Source organism: Columba livia, chromosome 4 (genome assembly GCF_036013475.1).
Source record: "Columba livia isolate bColLiv1 breed racing homer chromosome 4, bColLiv1.pat.W.v2, whole genome shotgun sequence".
Classification (NCBI taxonomy): Eukaryota; Metazoa; Chordata; class Aves; order Columbiformes; family Columbidae; genus Columba; species Columba livia.
The window spans coordinates 73067639-73088880 of NC_088605.1; the positions used below are offsets into that span (position 1 = coordinate 73067639).

Below are 21242 nucleotides of genomic sequence, written 5' to 3' on the forward strand. Positions count from 1 at the left end.
GTGAAGAAGTGACTACCGGGCACATGTGCCTGTGTTACTGAAAGAAAACAGGAAGGGGAAAAATGGGAAGAAAAAGGAAAGGACACCCTGGTTGTCCCAGGCTGCTTCAGTCTAGTATCTTGTCCATCGGTGAAACTGGACCATAGTTACAGTATATAACACAGACGTGACAGCCCCCATTCCAGCAGCTCTTATCTGTACAGTATAAACGTCTTTTCAAACAACATACACTAACCTCCAGGAGATGTTTTATACTAGAAAAATCATGTCCTATGCTGGTTTAATGTGATATTTAAAAAAAATGAAAAACCATTATGCTGGCACTGCTTCAGTGCATTCATTGGGCAAAATGCTGGCCTTCAACAAGGGAAAAAGCTGGGTAGACTCTGTCCCATTGGTTCCACTGCCTGTGGAAAAACTAATATGTTTTGGTTGTTGTAGAAGAGCTTTTGAGAAAACGCTACTTTGGCAAAGTGCAGAATCACTGCATCTCTTGACTGGGCATACAGTTTCTGAGCCCCTGCCAGCACTTACTGATTTTGTAAACTTATTGAAGTAAAAAATACATGGCCTTTCCATGGCTTTGTGCTCCACCTCTTTGTCTCTTTTAGACCCATTAGGCATCACACAAATACCCACAGAAAGAGTCAGATGACCAGCACATTTTTTGCCAGACAAGTGCTACAAAATCCCTTTCCCTTCCAAACTGCTAGATGGTGAACTTCAAGAGGTTTCTGTGTGATCTTAAGAGAAAAAGCAAACCGCTGCTGAGGTTGGCATCCTTCTGCACCAGCATGGGCAAGCTGTCAATCTGTTCATTTCTGTAAACAGGTCAGATATTCCTCCCTGCTCCACCCCCTGGAAATTATTTTTTAAATGGCAAAAGTTACATTTTTGCTGTATGGTGGTTACAGTGTCTGTTGGAGCTGTAAGGTTCTGTGGTATCCTAAAGAAATGGTGGATCCTTAGGACAGTTTTCATCCTTAGCCACAATCAATTAACATAATCTATTTTTCAATTTTCCCAGGCCCTCATTACACTCTCTAGCGAGGAGCTTAACCTCTTTTCCGAAAGACAACACAGCTAAAAAACACTTAATATTGCTCTCAGTTCTTAGAGAAATCAGAACGGGTTTTGCATTTGACTACATGAAGTTTTATTCCAGTGACTGGAGGTGCTGAGGTTTTTCCAGATGTGACTCAAGCCACAATTTATCATTGAAATAAGCTTTTATCCTTTATCCAAGAGAGAGAAGGTGTTATGAGAAAATTCAAATTATTTTATTCTAGGCGATGTCTAATTAAATTGAACAATAAAAATTGTTATCCCTCACGACCTCCAAGCAATTAAGTGACCCGGTGATAGGGAATTAAGTCAGTCTTCTTCCTTTGAAATGACAGCTGAAATAACAGAGGCACTGTTCTTTGTCTGCTAGATGTGTGCAGAGGAGGCAAGATGGGAACAGGACCATACACAGTCAGAAAAATCCTGCCCCTGGTGGAACTGCTCAGTTGTTTCCCATTAACTTTCCTAAGGGCAGAATTTCCCCCATTGTGTCACAGCCTCTAGGTCAGCTTCATAAACAAACAAACAAGCAAAAAACCCCACCTTGCTGCTCCTAGGACTCATAATATTCCCTGGACTGTTAATCTAAAAAGCTCTTTGAGTATATTTTTCTGCCTTTCTCTTTCTTTGACATTCCTCAGTATAAATGACGGTAGAGCAGGCACAGTGCATGCTAGCTCATTGAAGGTGTGTGCTAATGAACTTGTAATTTAAACACGACACAGTGGGAACTGGATTAGGTACATTTGGTTATAAAACCCCGAGCATCTAAAGTGCCAGTGCTATGGCAAATTCATCAGCATTGTAGACTGCAGCCTCTCCATCAAAGATGGGAGATACAGCCTCAGGGCCAGGTGACAGCATGGATGCATAGAAAGTTTTGTACCACTACAGTTATCTTAATTATAGGAACATAATTCAATTGGCACACAGTTGGTTTCATTCAGTAATAAAAGTGTTCAAGGTGACACAGTCCAAGACAAAAAGGCACATTTATATGGAAATAAGTGAGTTTGTTTGGGATATCATATTAGCATAACTATTTTTAATAAATATTGTGCTAAATCAAATGCTTTTTCCAGGGCATCCAAACCTGTGGTGGCTGTTGATTACATAGCACTGTGTGATTGGACCATCATGGATAAGCTTCAATAGGTGTTTGCCTATCCAATAAAACCATATACAAAAGTAAATTCTGTACAAATAATCTCAATACATTGGCTGAAAACTTGTAAGACAGTAACAAATTTACAAAAAATATGCATCTGTTTTGGTGCCACTTACCAGTTAGCGTTAGTTACTTGCCACCAGACATCTCACTTGCATAGATGAGAGATTGTTTTGTTTCCTTCTCCCCAAACTGCCGTAACTGTGATCTACCATTGGACTCCCTTTGAAAAGGAAAACATCACTATCAGCTGGTCCTCATCACGTGGCAGAATCCATCTGAAACAAACTTTCTGTTAGCCTGCATGAATTTGGTCTAATTGTTAATTAACTGTAATTAATTATCTTCCATGGATGGAAACAGATGAAAACAAAAGCTAAAGAGCAAGACAGTTTAATGCAGCTGAATACTCCCTGCGCTCTCACCACAGTTATGAAAGTTACTGGTTTGGGCCTGCACTTTTCCTTGATGATGGTGGCATTAATGATTTCCAACAGTGATGGACTTCAGAGTGTCAAAAGAATTAGGGCTGTAGCATCAGAAAATAGGAATATAAGCCACACAGAGTGAATGCAGAGTTCTTTTAATGTGTTTAGATTTTAAATCCTTTTAAGGGATAGCATTGCAGGTTTCAAGTACCCTAGCAAATCATTAACGATAATATGAAATCCCAGCAGAATTATAGCAGCTATTTCACCATGAACTTGGCCATCCAACCATGTAAAGAGAGTCCTTTCCACCTCTGAGTCATTATGAAAGAAACATCATCTCTCCGCCAACCTAGCAGGGTAGCCTAATCAGGGACTAAAACTGGAAGAGTGCCCCATACTGGCTATATTTGTTACTCAAGTTAACAAAAGGAATGACTGGACAAATTCATACAAGAAATATTCTTCAAGGGCTATTAAATACCTCAAGAAGTTGTTGAGCTGCAAATAGACGCAGGCTGGAAAAGTCCTTGCAGGGAGCAAACCTACATGCTTGCCCTGTTCTCATGCTTCCCAGGAACCTGCTGTTGGCTGCTGTCAGCTGTTCTGGATTTGTGTTCAAGACAGTGACTTCAGAGGGAGACCATAATTACTGGTCTATTTTTAGATCCTCTAATTTTGGCAGAAGGCCAAAAGTTGTAATAATATAGCTTTGGTATTATCTGTCATCTCCAGACACAGAAAAGGGTCATGAATTCAGTGTAAGGGTAGATAATGTCGATATATCAAAATGCATTATTATCTACAGCGTTGCCTATTGCCAGTTTCATTTTTATCGCATGGCAAAGGTCAACACCTTTGGGTAGTTCAGAGATCCCAAAGGGTGACAAATTACCAAGAATTCATCTATTTGGCATATATATGAAGCAATCAAAAAATACTGTTGGCATGGTGCTAATGCTCTATATGTTGGCAAAGATTTGTCTGCCATCGATGGTGGACGGATACTGAGGGCTGAAATAAGGTAGCACCTTGTTGGTCTTCAGCTGAAATGTAGCTCATGGTAACAAGATTGATGAGTATCTGATTCCTATTGGAAACTGAGCTGCACTTGTTTTTGGGAAACCACAAGAATTTATTTTATTTCAGAATGTCTTAGTGTTATTCCTAGGAGGGGAAAGAAAAAAAAAAAAACCCAGCCAGCCTTCATTTTCTTTTCAGTTAAACAGAAGAAGGAAATGGAATGAAAATAGCAATCAGTATGGAGGAAAAATGGGACATTCTTTCACAGCTTGCTCTTACAGGCATCAGACTTGACAGTCTTTGCTGGATCCTTCATGATAGCTTAATCTCAGCTAGAGATTGCACCCAGCCACTTACGTAGCGATGCTTAAGTGAGCAAACTATTATACAAGTGCTGCAGTGCAACTGGCTTTTGATTCAACTCCAGCCTTAATTAAGGCATTTTGGATATGTTCTAGAAGAACCTGCATGTTCTAGATCCTAGATAATTTTGGCATCTGTCACATGATGAGAAAAGATAAACCACAGCACACAAAGAGTTCAAATACAGTGAGTTTTCAAAGAAAGGTGTAAAAACTCTGTCATTTTGGCCCTCAAGTTTGATTCTGACTAGACTGATGTTATATCATCTCGTTATATCATCTCACATTATATCACCTCATCACTGGTGTTTTACTCCTCACAGGGTTCTGGCCTCAGTGGTATCCTGTCATAGCCCATTCCCCAGACTGGTTCTCCACTCTGTAAAATGTTTTTAAAGTTTGCTACCTTCTAAACATATTGATGTTTCCTTCTCGTTGTGGGATGAGAAGTGGTGGCTAGAAATGTCCAGCTGACCTTCTCTTTTGCCTCTCTCGCTTCCCCTCTAATTAATTTTTCGTGTTAGTCTGACAGAGCTTGAGACGGTCGCACTTCAGGCCACATTGCAAGACCCGTCTATTATTCTGTCTTTTGCCAAAGAGGCTGATTTGAAGGGGTGTGAATTTTTGTGAGGCTTTGGAAGTGTTGAATTGACTTTTCTGTCACTTCAGCTACATTTTACTTTCCATGGGTTACAGCACTGATGGAAATATCCTTATAGTCCATGATAGGCACATTCTATAAATAGCATGTTAAAGAAATGGGAAGATTTTTTAAAATTAAGAATCACCCAGAAGTTTTAAAAATATAGATGCTGTTAGTGATCAACCAAAAAATAGCCACTGCATTTTTTCTTTTTGACAAAAGATACATAGTAAGAAAGAAAACCATGCAGTTGAATTTGCTCTTTAGTATTAGTTCTCATAGTATTTTCCAGTAATGGCAACATTATAATTTGTAGAATTAATTAATGATCTGGCATCTGATTTTGATTCATTAATGCTTAAGCCAGCTAAGTCTCAATTATCCTCTGGACTATTTATTCCTTAACAAGCTTTTAGCTAATGTGATTTTAAAAATATGAAAATAGGTCTTAACTTGCCTTTAAGAAGTGGCAATATTTTAATACTCCTCTACAAAATAAAGGAACCTTCATATTTTTTGTTCTATTATAGTTACATTCAAAATTAGACTTGGGGATTTGCAATGCATTCACTAAATATATATTATATTTATATGTACCTGGAACCTGACTTCAATTTAGTCTTGATTAAAAAATGTACTGAATTGGAAACTGTGTAATAAAGGATGCCTAAATCATACTGACCCAGAATAGCTCACTCAGTCAGACAGTTAGCAAATAAGTGCACAAGCAAGCAGATGATACAAGAATTCAAAATTAATTCTATTCTCAGAGGATGCATAGACTAGGAGATAGCATCTGATTCTATCTGCAGAGGTGTAAATCCAGAGTAGCACCTTGGCGAAAGCCTCGTTACCCTGAATTTGATTGCTTATCCTGCAAATGATCAGAATTGGACTCTTCTGTGCCCAAGGCTAGGTTAAAGTAGCTGAAATATCCAGTATTGCTTCATGACATTTTTGTGGTGCAACTGAAAGTCTCTACAGATTTCCAGCTATTTATTATTTATAACTAATCCATTTACCAAAGTAATTTAAAGACTCCTGAAATTTTCTCCAAATGACTGGTATTTTTAAAAGTTAAACCATCACATCCTTTAGGAAAATCTGCCCGATGGAGTTCTCTCTTGTGCTGCAGTTGTGTTAGGGGGCATTCAGAAACTGCATACCTTTGATTTGGGATTGTCAGGCAGCAGTCTGAGAGCTGATCTGAACTGATCTTGGGAAGATGCTTCTGTTGCTGGGCTCTGATGTGATGTTCCTGCCTGCCATCATTGTACTTTGCCCCCGCTCACATCAAAACTGAAATGCATAATTACAAAGTCAGGTAAACAAATGAATCATGGATGTTTTAACCAAATAATTTTAGTTAATCACTTTAGTTACTGAGATTTGTTTTGAAAGAACCTTTCAAAAGCTTTCAGGCATTATGTAAATGGTAGAAAATAAAAAACTAAGCCATCAGTGTTGCAGTATATGAAATAACTCATCTTCTGACATGATGCTTCCTTTTCCTAAGAAGTCATTCAGTGGCCTCCTAATACCTGCATTGTTGGTATTAATGTAGTTATGTAGCTATTCTTAGTTCATACTGCTGGACATCAGCTAAAGCCTTCCCCACCCTTCTCATCAAGAAAACCATGAGATGAACCTCTGAAAGTATCTTCCTTCCCATTTTTAGATCAGCAAGTCTAGCTCCTTCCAGTCCAAGCTGGGAATTCACTCCACAATGGCAGGACTTTTAATGGAGTGGCCTGTAACGCCAGCTTCTCTTGAAACCCAAGGTGCTGTTAGCTCAGCCAGCTCCCAAATGGCTACCCCAAAACTACCGGGTGGAGGGACTGCTGAGGTCCCAAGCTGTCTATGGGTTTAAGAATCAAAATCCATTTGCTGAGTAAGATCCTCTGTTCCACTGAATCCACGCTGCAATGCTCTGGGCACACAAGGCAGCTCTAAACCCAGCTTCTGGGGCCGGCACAGAACTCCTGGGTGGTCACAAAACTAGCTGCTGGAGACCTATCGGAGTCAACAAACAAAGGAATCCATCTCCAGATACTGGAGTGCAAAGAAAAGTCCAAGTTACCTATGTTGTTATGGCAAGAGTTCATTTAGACTAGGAGGTAAATAGAGACGGTTGAGCTCGATCTCCAAAGCCAGGGCCGGACCACTGGAAGCACAAGCTTTCTCCATTGCTTAGGGAAAAGGACTGAGCTGAGAACTCGGAGCAGCCCTGATCGCTTTTAATCAACTGAATGAGGAGGAAGGAGGGGAGGTGGAGGCTTGGGAAGAAAAATATGTAAAGCTTAAAAAGTTCCAGCTGCCGTTCTCTAATGGAGTCTTGGTTTCTCATGAACGGTGGAATAGTTAGGCCACCTGGTGGTAAACAGCAAACCAACAACCTTGGCAATTTCCAAGCCACAATAAAGACCCTGAGGATCAGAAAGCTGGGGGAATTGTCACCTTTCATTCCCAGGTGGGTGGTGTACAGCTGCCAGCCATGGCCAGGGCGTCCATTCGTCACAACTGCAATGCAGGATGGACAGACTGGACGGGTGCCTGGCCACTTTCTGCCACACAGCAGGCTCCAGCTTCAGGTCCATACAGGTTAATCAAGTGAGGCTTATGTGAGTGGCAGTGATTATGCATTTGAGATTCATATTTCAATTAAAATTCCACCATATAGTTTTCACTTCTATGTCTGCACAATCTACTCACCAGAAGTATTGCAAAGTATCAAACATAGATGGAGAGTGCATGGGAGGTGCCGAACCTGTCAGTGAAGTCCTTCGGAAGCACTTCTAAGTACTCATCTTTAATATCTAAGAAATTACCTGAGCTGGACAGTGGTATATTGCCAGAGGGCATTCACAGATAGGTTCAATACAGGCAAAGGAATATAAACAGAAATTTGTTTGAAAATTTAATTCTTCTTAAAGAACTGTCCATTGTTTTGCCCAGTTCTGTCCACTGGACCTTTAGTCTGATCCTACTGAAGACAAGTAATGGTGTCCAACAGCTGCTGTTCTGCTGAACTATGCTCCTAAGATCCTCTCTCCTTGTTGTTCTTGCCTGATTCCCTCACCACATTCCCTAACACTTGAAAACTCATCAGACTTGTGACTCACATTTTAATTTTATCCAAGTCACAATGTTTATTTCACAGGATGCCCAATTAAACGGTAATTCAATCTGCTCTGGAGTTGTTTCCTTCCCCTCTGGTGATTAGTATAACCTGAATAATGTAGGAAGCACGGGAAAAAAAAAGGCAGCAAACAACTTCAGCGACATGAGGAGACCAAGCTGCAAGTTTTCCCACAGAAGAAGAGCGAAAAAGGGCATGCACAAAAATGTTAACATAGGTCATAATTTCTAGTGTTCTCTGACCCTGAAAAATAGATGAGAAAATTACGCTACCTTGGTGTGCCTTATGGACTCCCTTTAAGGCTGGGGAAACATGAGTAGGTGTGGGGCTGTACGACGCACACAAAGTGAAAGAAAATCTCAGGCTCCGTTTTCCCCGTCCTTTCAAGTGCCTGCTGCTGCCTTTCATTGAAGCCAGTGTAAGCCAGTCCCTTACATCCTGCCTCCAGTAAAAGAGCTGGAGCTCTGTGCTCTCAAAGTGAAGGAGCAGAGCCCTGCCTGTCACTTGCTGCACGCTAGTGTCCAGAAGCCCAAAAACCTATCGGCTATCAACTCACTGATTGACTGAAGGGGATTTTTATCATGGAACAGACTTGCATACTTTATCAGGGCTTTCTTTTCATCTTCACATAGGCATGTCAAGTGCCATGTGATGCACATAGATGTAACTACTTGTTATCTGTTCCACAAGTGCCCCATGAGTAGCCTTCTGCAGCACCCCAGGCTTACACCGGAGGCATGGAAATAGAGCTCTGCATTAAAAGAAAGGTCTGCTTTTCAAAATAAGGAAGAAAATTCAACCAGACTGTTAAATGTTACCTTGTCTTTAAAAACCAAGCAAATTAAAACCTCTTGGGAAACGTCAAATGTGAGAAGCTGTGTAGGAACACAGCTCAGAGCAAGCTTTGTACAACTGCTAAGGAAAGACAGCTCGGGGTGAACATCGCCAGTTATTCAGGGGAAATGCCCAGGTTCCAGAATGGCCGTTTGCTCACTGGAGCAAGCTCAACACTGACACAAACATAGGCAACTCTACTAAAGCCATCTCCTCTTGACACAAGTGTTTAAAACAAAACATGCCACTGGTTCCTTACTTTATGGAAGCATCACATGCCAGAGTACAGGCCAGGTTGTGCCTCTGTGCGTGCGCTGAGGTAAAAACAGCGAGAAGGGACTCAAAGGGGCAGCTGAGGGGTGCCAGGAGTCCTGCAGAGCCAAGCAAAACCGCAGCAAGGATGCGGAGTCTCTGGGCACGTTGCGGGGCAGCTCTCTCCAAAAGGCAGGTGTTCTCTCCAGTTTGCAAAGGGAGCAGTTCTGTGACTCTGGGAGAACTATTTCCCTCGGAGCTCCGGCTGCGCCGGTGCTCGTTCCCCTCAGCCGTGCCCAAGTGGCGTGACAAGGAGCTCCTTGCACAACACGCCAGGTGTCTGCCTGCCTTTTTTTGTTTTTCTCTGGGGGGTAAGTTTGGCACTTGACTTTTTTGGTGGTAACATTGTAAAATTCTTCCCAAAGAAATTTTCAGTGTTTCAGTGTGCTTTGCTGTGACTTTCTAAAAAAAAAAAAAAAAAAAAAAAAAAATAGATTAATTGTGATAATTAAATTTCCCTCTGAGTGATTTCTTTGATAAATGGGTCTAGTTAGGACTTTCAATTAAGCACCAGGCCCTGCTGTGAAGTCAGACTGAGCTTCGTGTTGCAGGCATTTATTGCCTCATTTACACAGAGACAATCTGAATTATTTTACATTACACTGTTTTCTTTATCTGTCTTTTTTACGCAGGTATTAGAATTCCTATTAACCCTTCTATCAGGGAGCCAATTAAAAAGGTATGGTCAAGCAATTTTTAATTATTTTGTTATGGTTTAAATAAGCCTCCTGGAAGCACAGTACTCGAGATCTTTCTCTTGTCCATACCGCAGTCTTTTGTCGCATAAACTCACCGGTTTGTTACTGTGCAGATTTTCACAGACTCCAAGTTGGTGATAAAAGAATATGAAAATAATATAAAGTGCGGAAGAAAAGACATTGACCACAAAGACGACGTTTTGATGAATGGTGGTAATATGCAACAATTCTGGAAGCAGCAGCTTTTATGTTCTTGTGTTGTCCAAAATTGTGAGTAAATGGTAACTACTGCTTGGAGAATTTCAATTATCAGGGGTGCAGTCCACCTTTAAGGTTGCTATGTTTTAAAGTTGTATCCATGTACTCGAGCATGGTTGCATGGTCATTTTGAGTGTGAGTTGAAGTATTTAAGATACACAATTTCTACCTTTTATTATGAAATTGGGACTATGTACTTGTTCTTCTAGGTATCAGTGGTTACAGAAAAATATCCATGTCACTGTCAATCACTGTACTTAACAATGAAGAATGAAAGATCCACTCATTTAATAAAATAAAGCAAAACTCATCCAAAATAAGTTGTTTTTTAAAATACAAAATCCACATCTAGGCACCACAATTCACTGTCACTGATAACAGAGAAGATAAAGTCTAAAAGACTTAGAAAATTGCTTTAAATTTGTAGGAGTTTCCTGTAAAGCCATCCACAGCTATACTAGCCAAGGTGAAATTGTAACGTTTACCAACTGATGTGCTTTGAGATATAAATCTGGAACTAATTGTCTGTCATTAAGGAAAAACATGGTTTTCTCTTCTCCCACACTAACCAACAAAAATATTCCTTTTGTATTATGTAGTATGACTGAATCTATGTAATGAGAGTATACATATTTTCGATTATACTTTTGAGTTTGATTTTGATGCAACCAATGAAATTGATATGCTTCCCAAGAGAAAGTTAGTCAGAGGCACACTTTAATTCTTACTATACTGAATCTTCTTTGGGAAGCAGGAGGATTTCAAGGGAATCTCTGCCATGTAAAGAAATCATGCTGTCTGTCCATATATGAATCTAAGCACAGACAGACCTCAGATTGTCTGCATGGGGCAAGAGAAATTAAATGAGTTGTGACTATTGAGAGTTTGAATTATTGACAGAAATTTCAACGCAATGAATGTAAAGCAAAGGACATTAACTGATTGCTAAGAAATTAGGATTTGTGGATTATTGAGGTGTGATACTAAATCCAAATGTCATCCTTTCCCTTCATTCTTCAGCATAAACCAGCGAACACCATGCTTCTAATGCAGATTTGTTATGCCCTGGCATTTCTAATTTCTTAAACTGGTAAGACAAAGATGACTGATACCAAACAATAAAAGCATATCTTTTAAAAATCCAAATGCTATTTTAAATGTAAGTTAAAATGAGAACACTATGTGGTTTATATTTATCTAGCATCCTCTCTTTTCGAGGCACATCTTGTCATGTAGGACTATGCTGTTAAAGCAGTTCATGGGAATGATGTGCATGACTCCTTTTGCTAATGGGAGCTGTGTGCATAGAACAATTTAGCTGTTAGTGCTCTGAGGGGAAGAGAACTTGAATAGCAGGGGCTTGGAGAGCAAAATAAAAAGAAAGCTGCTAAGGGCATTTGAAAATACGCTTGCTATTCTTTTTCTTCCTCAGCATTGCTGCAGTAAATAACTGCTTCAAGATTCCTCTTTAAATAAGTGACATGAAAAGGAAAAGAGCATGACTTTGTATTAACAGCCACTCAGAATGTACCCAGGGTCCCAAACTAACCTTAGGGGTAGGAAAAGCTTGTGGGGGGAGGGTGCTGCCCGGCTGGTTGTTCAGGATGGTTTCTTTCTTTGCTGGCCAGTGGTTTAAAAAAATTATGCCTAGTGGGAGCATTCTGACCCAAATATCAGGGACCCTGCACTTCCTATGGGGAGTGTCTTTAGGCCTGGACCTTAAAAATACAACGGCCTAAAATCAGACTCTCAAATCCATGTAAGTGCTAAAGAAATGACCTGGTTTTGCAAAGAATCAAATATCCACAGACTCTGGGTCAGGGTCCTGACCCAGCAAAGCACATGAATATTCTCCCCAGCCCCCCACCCTGAGGCAACCAGATTGCTCATGCATTTAAGGCTAAAGTGCTTAAGTGCTCCCTTAGGTATGGGTTAGAGAACTTAAACACGGGTGTAGCATCCACTGAGCACCATCCACTCTTTTAGATCTTGGCCGGAGGGAGGTTTTTTCATTTGATTGGTTTTTTATCACTTTGCTCATGTAGATTTTTTCCAACCAAGCCATATGCAGCAAAGTGCTTTCAAACACATTGCAGACCTTGGTCCCAAACCCTGCCAGGACAATTTCCTCTGGGGAGTGGGCTGCAAATATACAAATTGTTGTAGGGCTGTGTACAACTCCTAAGGTCAAGGCGAATTTATACCACACAGGAGAGCAGCTTCTTTCAAAGGCTAAGCTAACGGCAAATTCTTCCTGATGATCAGTCAGGACTAGAAGAACCTGGGATATTAAAAAAGGCCAAAGAGCATTATGCATCACACAGCCCTTTTCTAAATGTTACAATGCGTGGATAAAACAATGGCTCAAGGTATTGGACCAGGACACAGAAACCCTGATTCCAAGCCCCACTTCCACCGAAAGATTTGCATCTACCCTGGGGAAGCCACCGACTGTTCACTTCTAAATCCGTAAAAGGGCAATATACTTTTCTGCCTTTGGAGTGAAGGGAGACTAAAATCCATTAGTGATTGTGAGGTGCTCAGATATTAAATTCTTAAGTGCTTAGATACATCAGCAAAGGAATTTTCCAAAGAGACATTATTGAACAGATCTGTGCATGCTTTTTGGTAATATTCCTCATAATGTGTTGTAGATCTTTATACCTGATGTTTTATTTATTAAAAAGTATTAAAGGTTGGGTTTCCTTATGGGGGTGGATTGACTCAGAGGAATTCCACAGGGAAAGAAAATGTTTTCCGTGTTATAAGACTAATAACATAACGGGAAAAAAGAAAAAAGCTTATGTTGCCATTTGATTGAGACAATAAATAAATGTTTTCACTTTGGCCCATAGTGTACCATCTAACTACTATATTCTCATGCCTGTTCAGTCTTATTAACTGCCTTGCTTTTCACCTATTGTGTTTTCTTCTACTTCTAGAACCAATGTACTAAATGTTGAAAAGCGAACGAACGAACTCCAAACAAACTCTTCAAAAAAACATTCCGGCCATAACAAGTATCATACCGTATTTCCTAAATTGAACGTCACCACGGGATGGTCCCTGTAACTCCAACAAAAATGTCATGTTACTGTTTAGTTGTCAAGTCCTGCCTAAGTCTGCCCATTAGTGACAGTAATCAGTGCAGAAAATGGGCCAGGTTACAGACAACAGGGTCAGCTCAAAGCTGAGGGAAGACGTGCATAGAGAGGAAAAGGAACGTAAAAGGGTGACTTCCGGGAAGCTGTTTCTCATACTTAATCCAAGGCTATATCTAAATGTTATGATGCTTAGATTCTCACAGAAATATTTTTTTGCTGCATTTTCTGTTTTCTCATGCATTTATGTTCTTTCAGGCATGTACCTTTTGGTCACATTTTGGCAATCAACATAAGCCTGATGATCTTCCTAAGCTTCAGATCAGAGTAGTTGACAGAGGCTGCATTGCTTTAAGGTAATTTGAGTGCTTTTTCTCAGGACCAAATCTCCCTTGGGCTCTGCAGAACTGTTCCTTGGCTCTGCAAGGGATCAGTATCGATGAGCAAGGTCTTCTCACTGATGATGAGCCTGACTTTACAATCCAGTATCTCGTGTTACAGCTGCCTACTGCATCAAGTTATCTGTTCCATTACTCATCCTGGCTTCTCTTATGCTCATAGGTGTTTGTTTCCTGTGGTCTTCGATGGCTCTTTTTGTCTTTTATTAAGAATCCCTTTGGGAAACTAAATTCAACAAGTGGTACTGTATTTGGCTTTTACAGAGGTGATAATTGTGTGTTTATATTTTAATGTTATCAGTGAGTATGTTCCATAGCACAACAGAATATCTTAATTTTCTTAATCACTATTCTGAAAGTGTTTTGGGAGCTTTCAGGTTAAAAGGCATTCAGTAAATCACAGGGCTCTACTACCACCTTAAGCATGGCTCAGACTAAAACTTCAACTTTCTGTGGTTTTTGTACAGTTGCTTTATATCCCATTTGATACTTGCCCTGTTTATCCAATACTTTGTTATGGAATTTGTAGCGCTGTACTCTGCTTTATTACTCTCACTAATTCCTTTCTGTCTGCTCTTGGCTGGTACTGTAGACCTCACAGGCTGAGGTTCTGTGTTGTACTGGTATTGCGAGGGTACTTTAACTTACTTTTGTATAATTTGGATACCAATCTGATCCCAAAGATTGCTCACTTTATGAGTTATATCAGCCTAAAGAGAGCTCTCTGTGGATAACTCTGCAATTCAGAGCCATAGAGAATCCTCGTTGAGTGTTTTGTGATATAGACATATCCCCTTTTTCCTCTGGCAAGCACCAGGCATTGTCAGAGGTCGCTCAGAGCAGGCAGTAGAATCAAATAAGCTTTAACCCCATTTTGCTAATAAAACTGAACACAAGTTATCACATAATAATAAGAATTCATTACATAGCCCTGTCAGTCTTCAAAGGGCTTACCAAAAAAAAGTTACGGTCCCTGTGTTAGCTAAAGCAAGAGATGCTCCATTTACAGATTAGGAAACTAAGGGAAAGGCTCTGTTTACTACAGGCTACAAAAATCACTGAGGATTAGGCTTTTAAAGTAGTTTCCTACCAAGTACAAAGCGCAAAAGGTGAGGTCTAAGAATCTTCAAATGTCTGGGTTTTTTCTTCCTCCTGCTGTTTATAGCCCTTCTGTTGTATTTTCAAAAAGAAACAAAAGCCCATAAACCAGGACCCTCTTTCTCCCCTGCCCTTTCCTGGAAGAAAATGACATGAAGCTAAAAGGTTGCCCTGGATCTCCTCCACACCGCTTGACAAAAAGAAGAAAAAAAATGAAAATAAAGAAAAAGGAGAGGGGTGGATTTTGATTAAAGGTTTTTTTGCCAACATTTAGAACAGAACACACAGCACTGCTCTTCTGTTTCTGCCCTTTGCTCCATTACCCACAAGACCCAAGCTACATTCATGCAATTTGCTCAGCCCACAGCCTGAAATCAATGAGCTCTATGCAAGAAGAGAGCACCTGCCGCAGGCTGTTACTGTTTTTATTTATTGTCTGTATTATTAGACCACGCAGGAACCCTAACAACAAATATTGTCTGAAGCACTGTGTAAACATCGAACAAAATTATGGCCTATCCCAAAATGATTACAAACTAAATAGAGGACAAGAAACCACAGACAGATCCAAAGACAGAGAGAGTATAAAGGAAATGAGGATGCTCGGTGTGGCTGACAGCAGTATTACCTCACTAGCAGTCCAAGGGTTGTCAAAGCTCTTGTAGACATCATAGCAAAGGAGAGCTTTAAGGAGATTCTAGAGAGCTACCACCATAAATCTGGGGGCATTTATGCAGGGCACCCTCCAAGTAAGAGAGACCATGGAGCAGAAAATGAGAAATGGCTTGCTTTGAGATGAACACAAGAGGATGGTAACTCTGAACAAAAGGAGCTGGTCCATTTTAAGGTTTTAACAGTGTTTAAATGTCACAGCTGCCTGCGTTCCTGGCTACCTTTAACAGTGACCCCCTTTTCTTGCTCCTGACCAACCCTGTTCACCCACATCCTGCTCTAAAAAAGTATGTAAGGCCCAAACATGGCAGAGCTGGAAGTCTGCTCAGGCAGGGCAGTTATTGGAGCTCCTCTGTTCCCTGTTCCTGCCTCCTGACAATGAGAGATGATAGGTAGGGTCCCAGAGGGCCTTGAAAATGAAGATAGGCAGCTTATGTTGATGCGAGATAGGGGAGGGGGGAGGTAGCACAGGGATGCCAAAAGAGGAGTGACATGTTCAAAGAGACAGGCTAGGAAAATGATCTTTGAAGCAACAGCAGCCACATGCTGTATGATTAGGGCAAAGGCAAGCCTGCATGTGTCAAGGCCAGAGAAAAAGACGTTGCAGCGACTGAGCTGTTAAATAATGAGAGCTTAGGCAAGAATTTTAGCTGCATGGAAGAGAAGGAAAAGATGCATCTTAAAAGCTAGAAGGTTTAAGTATTAGGAGCTGGAATAGTATAAGCAGCTGAAAGACTGAGAGTCTACCTGTATGTGTTATAATAGAGATCCGAGCTGGTGCTCCAGTATTGCCATGAGTGACAGACAGTATAGGCTGTTGTACACAAGGAAACTAAGATGGGTAGAGGGCTAGGGGGCACAGAGAATAGCAGCAAGTAAGAAGTCAGGGCATTTTCTCCCTCTCATCTTCTCTCCACAGCTATTTAATATAGGAAGCTATAGAATAGCTGGCTAGGATAACCCAACAATTCAGCAAAGAATTTAAGTGCAGTCACACTAATAATTCTTTTCTCATGTGGTCTAAATCCTGTTCAATATACCCACAAGGCTGTGTCTCTCATCTAACTCAGAAAATAAGAATCCTTTCCACCATGCTCAGTAATAAACTGCACAGACCTTGTGCAGTTTTCTGCTGTATTCCTAGAATAAGATTACCAGCAAGATTAAGGCCTCTGGTTGTGAGAAGGAAGATTTCACTGGATTAAATGTTATCCAGTCTACTTCTGAAATAGAGAATAAAATACAAGAAAGAACAATTAAATATATTACTGAAAATATCACAGACCATGGTGGTAGTGAAATAGATAATAAGACCGAAAATTTAAATTATATACAGAAATGAAAATCAACACGGCAGTACTGCAGGGCCTACAGTTCTCATTTGTTACCAGAAGAGGGCACTCGTAGCTTTTTTTTTATGACTTGCGAGATTTAAATCAAGATTTCCCTTGGTAGCATTTCCCAGGCATAAATCAAGCACAAATGAATAACCTTTGATTTATCATTCCTAATGGAGATGTACATCATATTGGCGTGTCATCACATTTCAACATTGGCCATTATGATGCCAATCATATAGTAATTTTCTTCCGTGTCATAATCAGCGATGAAGATGTACATTTCCATTCAGTACAATTAGATTTTCATGTTTCTTAATGGTAGCTGAGGGCATTAGACAGAATACCTGTTTTTTCTGCCTCTAATTCTTTTATGCTCATATTTTTCTGAAATTGTATCCAAATCATTACCCAATCATCACTTTTCTGTAGTTTAACACCACCTCTGCTCATATGGGAGAAGGTGAGCAAGATTTAAACAATTGTTCCAAGCTGCAGAGGAACAGGCACCAAAATCCTAGACAAACAGATATGGTTGGAAAATACCTGATCTTAGCAGTATTTAAGAGCTTTTTGGTATGAAACCGGTCTGAGCTTCTCACTAGTGTCCTGACCCACAGCACAAACCACAATGGAGGAGTCCGGCTGGGTCTCATATCCAACTGTTCAAGCTCAGTGATACAGTGAGGAATAACCATCCAGAGAAAACCCAAGTTCTGCTGGTAGCAATGAAATCCTTCTGTGAGCAGAGGTCTTCTGCTGCATGGATGGACAGATGAGATGTGTTATTGGCGCTCAGAAGAACTCCTGGCTCTTCTAAGTAACTGCTGTCCAGGGCCAGCGTATCATGGGTTTATGTGAGCTAAACAAATAAACCACAAGTAGCAGTGTTTTCAAAAGCACCCAAACTCGTCTGAAAAATCCAATCAGGCACCTAAATGGTTATTGTGCTGGTCAAATACTTCCTTTCCTAAAATGATGCCTTAGTTTTTTAGGTGCCTTCGTTTTCTATCCAACTGGATGGGTGATGCTTACTCACAGGGATGACAGCAAGGACGAGTAAGTAGAGCAACTTAACCAGAGCCTTGTCACTAACCACCCAAATTCACAAGCTTACAAAAACAGCAAGCAAGGGGCCACCTGACCGGGAGGAACGACTGTGTGCCCTCAGAGCCGAGCGATCCCCGGGACCAGCGGCGGCAGCGCCTGAGCTGCTGCCCGGGCGCCGTGTTCCCACCGCGGAGCCCCGGCGGGAGGTGACACCGGGGCAGCCCCTTCCGTGCGCTCGGGTCAGGGGCATCCCCGGGTAAGCACACGATACGCTTAACTATCACTTTCCACCTCCTCCCGTTTCAGGCCGTATGCGAACGGGTCAGTAGTCCAAATCAAACCTCGCCGCCAGCCCGGTGCTGCCGGGGCGCGCCGTTCGCTGCCGCTCCTGGGCGGGCGAAAATGGCTCCCGGGGGCCCAGCGGCTGCAGGGGCACTGCGGCAGGCTGGCGGGCGGCAGGGGGCGAGCGCTCCCCGCGGCGCAGCCGGCAGGGGGGGGGGGGACGGTGCCCCGGGAGCCGCCCCCCGCCTGCGGGATTGCCGTGAGAACGGGATTCCCGTGAGAAGGGGCCGCCCCGCCGCCGGCTCTCACACCGCCTTACCCCTCGCATGGGAAACGTCCCCGCTCCCCTCGCCCTGCCCCGGAGGGGGACGTTCGCCGTCGTCGGACCTGTCCGCCCTCCCGCGAGGGATGAGCCCCCGGAGCCCATAACGACATAAACGGCGCCCGGGGCGAGAGCGACGGCGGGGCCCGGCGGCAGCGCGCCCTCTAGCGGCCGTTACTGCCGCCGCGCCACCGCCTCGGGCAGCACCGAAACCCACAGAATCACACACAGAATCACACAATGTCAGGGATCGGAAGGGACCCCGAAAGCTCATCCAGTGCAATCCCCCCGCCGGAGCAGGAACACCCAGATGAGGTTACACAGGAAGGTGTCCAGGCGGGTTGGAATGTCTGCAGAGAAGAAGACTCCACAACCCCCCTGGGCAGCCTGGTCCAGTGTCTGTCACCCTCACTGAGAAGAAGTTTCTTCTCATATTTAAGTAGAACCTCCTGTGTTCCAGTTTGTACCCATTGCCCCTTGACCTATCATTGGTTGTCACCCAGAAGAGCCTGGCTCCATCCTCCTGACACTCACCCTTCACATATTTATAAACATTAATGAGGTCGCCTCTCACTCTCCTTCAAGCTCAAGAGCCCCAGCTCCCTCAGCCTTTCCCCACACGGGAGATGCTCCACTCCCTTCAGCATCTCTATTGCCCTGCGCTGGACTCTCTCCAGCAGTTCCTGGTTCTTCTGGAACTGAGGGGCCCAGAACTGGACACGGCAGTAGGGCCGGGCATCACCTGGGATAGCAGGAGGCCACACTCCAAGAGCAAACTGAGAAAACCTCCACAAGAGTGAGCTGCAAGGCAGGTTCGGATCAGTAAAAGAAACACATCTGCAGCAGCCAACTGCACTTTTTCTGTTCCATCTCGTGCCAAAATGAAAGTCCTACTGCAGGCCCTCTGGCCTTAATTCCTGTCAAATAAACAAGTTTGCATCTTAGCAAGACAAAACGCACATTTTCTGCTTGATCTGGGGAAAAACTTCTGAATTCTGATGTTACCAAGCAAGGCTGGAGGCTACATCTATTCAGAAAGGCAGACGTGCTTTCTTCCCACATGTAGCAGAACTAAGATGTAAACTCAGATTGAACCAAAAAGTTACTAGATTTAAATTACTGTTTTAAAATATATCTGTTGATATGGCAAATGGCTTGACCTTGAGCCCCTCATCACATGAAGGACATTGAGGTGCTGGAGAGAGTGCAGAGGAGGGGACGGAGCTGGTGAGGGGCTGGAGCACAAGTGTGATGAGGAGCGGCTGAGGGAGCTGGGGCTGTTCGGCCTGGAGAGCAGGAGCTGAAGGGAGACCTTCAGTATTACCTTGTGTAAGCTACTGTTACTGTGCCCAGTATGTCAGCTGGTCCTAAATTACTAAACCTTTATTCACCTTTGTCTTTGTGCACATAGAATTGCTTTTTCAAGAAATGAAGTTAGAGGTTGCCTATTCAGTACTGCAATTAATTCACATGATTCTGCAAGAACATCTCTGTCATGTGGTTGGTAAAATTATTATGCATTCTCATTTTCTTTTTCGCCATTTTAGAAAAGTGTGTTTTCTTCTGGCTTGGCTAAAGCACATCCAATAAGCTTTCCCTTTCCTTCACTACATCTCCCATCACTGATTAACAGCATCACCATTCTCCTGGAACAGGAGGCATCTTGGACTATATCAGTCATTCCAGTGGCTGTGTGTGTCTATGAGATGATGACACGATATTCAGTCTTTGAAAAGATGTTCTTCTGAGTAGCTGCTGTGTGTTTCTCTGTGACTTTCACTTAGTAACTTTCACATGTGACACCTACGTCCAAAAGCCATTATGCTGTATGAGGGCTCAATTCCACACTAGTGACATCAGTGAGAATTTTATCAATTACTTTAATGAGCATAGGATTTGGCCTTTGTAATTATATTAATACGAAGAATGAATTATTGGATTTTTCTATGAAGCTACATTAAAACCTCCTTACAAATGTAACTTGCAGGATGTGAATCAGAGAAAACATTGCGTTTCTGTTTCAGTTTCAACTTGACTTTGGTACTAAGCCTATTGTATCTAGGTTCTGAAATGTAGCGCATTGGCAGAAACAGACACATTTTGCCCCTACTCCAGCTCCCAGTAATAAGGCACTGCATGGTTTAATCTCTTCCTAGGAATTTCTTGCTGAAGGACCCAGTACTTTCACAGCTGCTGTATTAAAAAAGACTTCAGCATCTTGCAGGGTGAGACACCCCACTATATTCTGTTTGACAGATGGTCTTTACATAATTCCATTGTCAAACAAGCAACCAAGCAACAAATCCAAGCTAGAAAGAAGCAGCCCAAGCCCATGATTTAATGTGATATATCATTTTTGTTCTTATTCACAGTCTTGCAAGTATGACAGCTGCGATGTAAAGATGCGGCCTACATATTGTGCAGCACAATGCTGCAGATCTTTTTATTTTCCTGTTGTTCCTAATCATTATTTGTTATATGAGACAATTATAAATCATTTCTTGCACAACTCTGAAGAGAGCAAGTGCATCATCCAAGCCACAAGTTTTTTTATATTTGAAGCTCAAAGAGTGTCTGACTTAAGCTTAGCTTTCTGAAAGTCATTAGTCCACAGTGCAGGTGAATATAATCTCCCAGTAAATATAGTCTCTGCATCAGTAATTTATGCTTAAAATCAGAAACGCTAAAAGTGAACAGGTACCTTCGAGGCACAACCTGTGATGGGTTTGGTGCAGAGCTAATGTTTTATCCTTTACTCCCACATAAATTCACCCTGGTATTCTATTCCGCTTCTGCACATCCAAATAAAAAGATTACTTTAGTCTTGTCTTTGGAATTATTCTGCAGAAGGTAGATATATGCTGCATCATATTTTGTGTTGGAGTAGAAGTCTGTAGTGTTATTATGGTGGGGTGATTGGAGTTGAATCTTACTAGGGAAGGTTATTTATTATGTTAATGGCAGGATAGAAAAATATTATACGCCAGTTATAAAAATCACTAGAAGACACAGTAACAGAATCCTACTGTGTGACACAAGCTAGAAATAGTAT

At 41.9% G+C, this 21242-nt stretch overlaps 1 long non-coding RNA gene across 8 annotated transcripts in view; it reads right to left on the reverse strand.

Moving 5' to 3' along the window:
* The window catches only part of LOC110356328 (uncharacterized), a 244019-nt gene that overhangs the window by 43166 nt on the left and 179611 nt on the right, over nucleotides 1-21242 (reverse strand). For 6 of the 8 annotated variants that reach the window (XR_010472583.1, XR_010472584.1, XR_010472585.1 and 3 more), the window contains one exon: nucleotides 2350-2511. The exons of 1 other annotated variant lie outside the window; for it this stretch is intronic. This is a non-coding gene — a long non-coding RNA (uncharacterized LOC110356328). The remainder of the gene's footprint in view (nucleotides 1-2349; nucleotides 2512-21242) is intronic. One more of the 8 variants, XR_010472586.1, reaches the window with a different exon arrangement.